This window comes from Amblyomma mixtum, chromosome 5 (assembly GCF_055824585.1).
Source record: "Amblyomma mixtum isolate Tamu chromosome 5, ASM5582458v1, whole genome shotgun sequence".
NCBI classification, from domain to species: Eukaryota; Metazoa; Arthropoda; class Arachnida; order Ixodida; family Ixodidae; genus Amblyomma; species Amblyomma mixtum.
The window spans coordinates 30,794,562-30,801,195 of record NC_143016.1 but is presented as its reverse complement, the minus strand read 5'-3'; positions in this window follow the sequence as shown (position 1 = coordinate 30,801,195).

Here is a 6,634-nt window from a genome sequence, read left to right as displayed (position 1 = left end):
TCCAACTATAATTATGATACCTAGATGTCTCTCACGGTGTATCTGAACCTTTTTGCTGTGGATTCACATTTATGATGTCTGCATGATGTTCGCGGCGTGACTTTTCTGAATATATTGAAAAAAAAAAAGAAAAGCTTGCTCATCACCCAACAAACCAGCTGGCATGGTGGCACAATGTTAGCGTGTGCTACTGGGGTGACAGAGTTCAACACAGACGGCACCACTGCTGCGCGCAATACTTACATTTTTTTTTTCTTTTTTGGCAGGCGGCAGGTGGCCCAGAGGAAGCGTCGCGCTCGGAACGCTGCCCATAGGCGTGAGGCAGAGCCCGCAGAAGTGCAGCAGGTGAAAGGAAGAACTGGCTGGGAACGCTGGCCGCAGGCCGGCTGCGCGACATTGATTGACTGAAAATATCTTTTTTGACACATAATCTTCTTAGATTATGTCGATGGGCCGCATAGTCCGGTAGTCCACATGGTTATCGCTGCCGCGTTGTCCCTTCCCCCCTGCCTACCCGCCGCGGTGGCTCAGTGGTTATGGTGCTCGGCTGCTGACCTGAAAGACGCGGGTTCGATCCCGGCTGCGGCGGCCGAATTTAGATGGAGGCGGAATGTTAGAGGCCCGTGTACTGTGCGATGTCAGTGCACGTTAAAGTGCCCCAGGTGGTCGGAATTCCCGGAGCCCTTCACTGCGGTGTCCCTCATAGTCGGAGTCGCTTTGGGACGTTAAACCTTAACAAACTATAAACCCAACCTTCCCAACTGCCTATGCTGGTGATAAAGTAAAATTCGCTGAGCAGAATGTGACCTCTCACTGCTCCTCCGAGGGGTTTAAAATGGGACCGTTCCATTTGGTATGGAGTTGACATGGCCACACCACAATATGGTGCTTTTCACAAAACCGACGCCATGCTGCGGCGGCGCCGCAAACAAGGATCGGTGAGCATTCGATCGCTCCTAATTTGTGAGTGAGTGCTTCGTCGGCGCGTTCAGACGTTGTCTTTCTATAAAAAATACTGTCCGTTTTCACGACTTAGACTCCACACATTGTGGCCGCACCGCGACACGTGTGCGCGGGGAACTTGCCCAGCAGATTCGCGCTGCGTGCTCACCGCTTTCGAATGTGGTTCCCGGAACTTCTTGGCAAAATGAACGCTCGGCAGCACTTCTGCGTGTACCTTATCGTAGGTCAACGAGATGGAAAAGCTGCGAAGTATCATTCGATTGCTTAACCATGCTAGCAACCCGAAAAGAAGGCTGCTTTGGGTGGCCACAGCCAGTCGTAGTATTGACGTTCTTGTGTTCGTGGCATTATTAGAGATACTTCTTTTTGCCTGGTTAGGACTCGGTGCCATCATAGCTTTTGTTTTAATTGAACGACCCGGGTGATAATTGTGGCCGCATGGTTGTTACTGCAAAATTGTACCTCGTCAAGCTGCAGTTAAAGCGCCTGTATTTTTTCGCCTCTGAATTTTATATTTTCGTATCGGTGTCTGTTCATTCGAAACAATCGTGAGTCACGGTCCGCAAAATGAGACCTCGAATTTAAAAGACCTGCGCTACCCGACTCGATGTTGTCGAGTTCACGGCGCGCAATGTACAGTCGTGGAGCAGGATTGTAGCGGAGCCCTCGAACAGTCCTCTGCGGAGCAGACGCAGAAAATTTTACTGCATTTCACGGCCAGTGCTCGCGCTGAATGGAAGCTGCATATATGAAAGCAAGGAACGAGAATATTGCCCTCAACACAGCACTTGATGAGCGCTGCGATTTGTTCCGCAGCGCGCCAACAAGTCTGCTCAAGAGTGTATACGTACAAGACTTACTTTAGGTGCTGTACTGAAGTGATACACATACGTAAATGCTACTATAGTCGGATACAACTTAAGTCTGCAGTGAAGCTCCGCCCACATTCAGCCTCCGCGCACTGAATTCCTCCACGACAAAGAAGTAGTTTGTTGCTTGAACGTTTCTTGTTACGTAAACAAGAAGCTTAGCACAAGAAAAAAATTATGAACTCTAGAATTTTGATACGTCGATTGTTTGACATAGTCAAACATTAAAAAATTGATTTTGTTTACAGTTGCGACTGACCAGCGGAGTAATACAAGACACCGCGGACCGCGGCCCAATGTTAGCAACTGCTGTTTTTATAAGTTGTATCCTACTATAGCTTGCTGCATTGAGACCCAAGCATGCGACGGTCGAAAGCAAAATCATCGCGAACCATTCTAGCTTTCAGCGTTATGCAACGATTTCGCAAAGCCCTGCTTTCCTTAACAATGCAGCAGTAAATCCGAGACTGCTGCATTTTTCTGACTTTTCCTCCGTGTGGGAAAACACATCGCTGGCGATCTGGACTTCGCTAAAATGTCCTGGATGGGTGACGACGATAGTACGCGCGGTTGCACTAATTGCACGGCGGACATTTGCAGACACAGAGCGACGATCTCCAGTTTGTCATATAGGTTCAGATCTGTTTAGATAAAACTAGGCGCTCACCTTCAGCGAAAAAAAAACTCAATTATGCGATCAAGGAAACTTGTTAATTCGTCCAGGATGATCCTCTTTACGGCTATACCATCTTGGCTCGACTGCGGCGCTCAGAGTTCGCGAAAATCTTGAATAGTTAAAGGGACACTAAGGAGAGCGCTATTAATATTTTTTTTTATAGCAAAATCCGATAGTTCGGCATTTCATGGCTTTGTTGCCACTTGGCCGGCAGCGAAAGATGCCTTTATTTCTAAGAAATTTGGATTCCAAGTTGAAAAAGTTTTTCCCGCCACTCTGATTCAAACTTGGGATTCTCCTATGACGACACAGGACTAAATGACGTGAAACATGACGTGAACATGACGTAACGCAGACTCCGTGATTTCTAGAAGCCAGCAGTGCGGCCCAGCAGCAGCCGAAAAGAAAGCTACCGCCGGCCGTCGCTTCGTCTACGTTTGCACCGGCGTTTTGCCAGCGTTACAATGGATCCCGTTCTCGAAGTCGTCAACGAAGTTCTCGCAAATAGACACCTTTAGCATACCGTGTACCTTGTTACCGTTAGCCAGAGTTTCTTACAATAGTAAGAAACTCTATGCCGTTAGCGGAATACTGCATAGAGTTTCATACTATTACCTAGAGGGAAAGCTGGCGGCGCTGCACTTCAGCCACCATGGACGCCCAAAGCATCATGGGGCGGTGAGCTACTTGTTGCGGAACAGTTGTATTTTTTGGGGAACACGGAGTGGCTTTACTAAGATGTTTCATTCCGAAAACGCTGTTTGTGTGTGCGCAGACGACTTTCGCGCGAGCGCAGTGTGCAAAAACCATAGTAGTGAAAACTCGACGACACACGACGCCAATAAATGGTTTCACTCTTCCAAAATGCCATTAAAAAACCTCTTAAAGTATCTAAACAACAACATTTTTTTTGAAAACATATTTACTTTTAAAAGTGCGCCTGTTAGGTACGAAATATTAGTTTTTTTAGTGTTCATCACTTGGCCAATAGGAAAGCGAGTCGTCTCTTATTTTAGGCAAACTTTGCACTTAAATGCTTTTCTGCTCGTTTGTTGCAATCATTAGACAAGATATTGAATGTTAGGACGTTTGTAGTTATCAAACAGCTTTATTTTTCTATTATTTTTTGGCCAAAAGTTGCAGTTCCGCAACAAGTAGCTCACCGCCCCATGATGCTTTGAGCGCCCATGGCGGCTGAGGTGGTCACGTGGGGTCTCCATGCAAACTCCCATAGACGGCTTGCCAGCTTTCCCTCTAGGTAATAGTAAGAAACTGTATGGAATACTGGGAGCCCGCCGCTGTGAGCAGGCGCTGATTGGTCCCGGCGCTGGAGGAGCGCGCGTAACTGTCGGGTACGTGGCGCCATCTGGCGACGTCAAGAAGATTTGCGCATGCATTTGCTGCGCCTCAGTGATTCGTGGTTATCGTGCCCTAGTGTTGCTAGAGCTATTGGTTCTAGCAACACTGTTTTGTCCTATGACGCCATGAAGCTTGTACTTGCGAGTTTGGCCTGTGGCGGCGATAGCTGTATTTTGGTTCTTGCTCTTTTCTACGTTACAAGAGCTTTGTTGTCAGTATGAATGGCGTTTTTGTAATCAGGAGCTGGTATTCTGTCGATGCAAATCAACTTCGATTTCTCCTCAGTGTCCCTTTAACAGTGCGGGCACTGTGGAGAGTATAGTGTGGGATGCCAACAAGATCCCGCAGTTCCTAAGATCCACATGTATTTGTACGTGCCACTAACATCGTGGGAAATCTACGTAGACATTCAGTGCATGCCACCGAGGCTGTTCCCGAACTTCGGCCGCGGCAGCCGCGTTTCTATGGAGGCGAAATGCAAAAGACGTCTGTGGCCTGTGCGAGTGCACGTCACCCCAGGCTATCGAAATTAATCCGGAGCCTCCACTACGGCTGCTCTCTTGTTCTTTCCCATCTCTCCTCTAATGGCATGGTTGAAGAGTCTGCTGAGATTGAGCCAGTTACATCCTGCGTCAGTCCTTTCCTGAAGAAAAAATAAAACAATTTTGAAGTGCCGCTCGCGCTACGCCAGCCGTGCAGCACGTGCGACGTGCCCCTACGCAGGGGAAAGCGCATGTCACGTCAATCGCTGCGTTTTTCTTCAGAACGCGTTCTTTACTCTCAAGCAAGGACGCTGACAAGTATGACGTATTATTTGCTTTGTGCCTGCAGTGATGCTTTCGTTGGGTCTACTAATATATAGACACCTTTAGCATACCGTTACCGGAGTTACGAACCCCTCCACAGCCACTGCGCACGCTCTGATTGGTCCCGATGCGGCGGGTGTTCGCGCAGCTTCCGGTACTCCGGTAGCGGTAACACGGTATACACCATTTTACGAGGAGCGGGCAGGAGAGGGAGAAATACTCTCAAACACGTGCGCTGCGCGACACCCCACTGTTGCCGTCCTCCTCTGGGCTGATAATCCGGCGCGCGGAGCAACGTCCACGGCTGATTAGCTACCGGTCAAGCGCGTGTTTGCGTCTGTACAACAAAAGCAGCAATGTTGTCCGAAACACCAACGTCCTCTGGGCATCATTGTTTTATTGTCGGTTGCAGAAATAGTCGACGAAAGTAGAAAAAAAAAAAAACGCCGCCAGTATGTACGCGCACCATGTTATGCGAAGGTCTCAGCACGTCTGCGGTGTCCATTTCTTCACCGCTTTCCCGCCGGTCCCGAGTTGCATTGGCAGTGGACGTAGTTGGCGAACAAAAAAACACTTGCGCCAACAAAAAGCTTAAACGTTAGCGCACTTTGTGAACGAAATGCAGACAGAAACAAACCCACTGCCTGTGCCTAATATCGGGCGCGGAACGGAGCGCAGCACCTGGATTACCAAACTATACTCTGTGCATAATTTTAAGAGATCAAGTATTTGGACGGCCTTGGCAGAACTCTTTTAATTAAGCAGTACACTATGTGAGGACTTCACAAATTTGGCCACAACTTCGTTTCGCCGCCCCACATGATTGTCAATATCGGAGGGTGTGGGGATCGCCACCTGGAAAAAATAAACCTGTCGTTAGTACAAGAATACTAATTTAATTTGCACAGCATGGCATAAATAGAAGCGGCGACATGAACTTTTACCCTACTGCAAAGTGAGGAAAAATGCAGCCATGGCAACGCAAGATGAAAAAATACACGGCATGCACAGGACGGTAAACTCTGCCATGCATTGTAATAAATTATTCGACTGAAATCGCATCTAATGCACTGTAAAAAAAATATCCACACTATGCATAACCGTGCCAAAGATACAACAAACGCAGCGACTAGAGCAGTGCCCCGACCCGATTGAGATTGGAATTCTCAACACAGGTGCGGCGATTCTGCCTGTCAGTAAGTGGTAATAGCGTTCCATTAGCGTACCAACCTATTAGATCGTGTAATTGCACATTTTCTGGTATTTGTGCACAAGTGAGGACTGGCGGGAGCGGAGGAGGCGAGAATGCGAATTGCTTTCAGTCAACTGGCTTGTATCGCTCGTAGTACGAACAGCCCTACGCAAGCGGCAGGAGGGGCCGAATTTCAATTTCATCGCGTATCTCCGCAAACAAACATTCTAATTATAAGAAGTGGATTCGTTTCGGTCATGTACTCGCTGTTTCCAAAATGTTCAGTTTGTAAACGGGGTACTCTGTCGCAAGCTCAGCATCTAAACTGTCACACTCGCCATGTCCAAGCAGGCAGCGAAAGCATTCATGAAAAACTGAGCTCCACGAAAAACTAGATATTCATTGCTCTCCGCGATCTTGTGTTTCAACACATTTTGCTTTCGTTTTTCTAACATGCAACACCGTGCCGCATTTGCCCTACAGGCAACCGGCGACAAAAACTACACGCGTGAACTGCGAGCATGGCACTCACCGATGATGATCGTTCGCTGCGTCGAGGAATGGTCGCTTGCTCCCAGTTGGTTATTGCAGGAGCTAATGGCATAACCCACACGAGGATGGACACGAGGCGAGCGCCCACCCAAAATTTCTAGGCTTGGCAGGAATAAAACGGGCGAATGACACTTTCAGAGATCGCACGCTGCTTCGGCTGCAGCCCACCGGCTGCAAATTATCAGGTTCAAATTAACCGCGCATAGTAGAAAAGGTG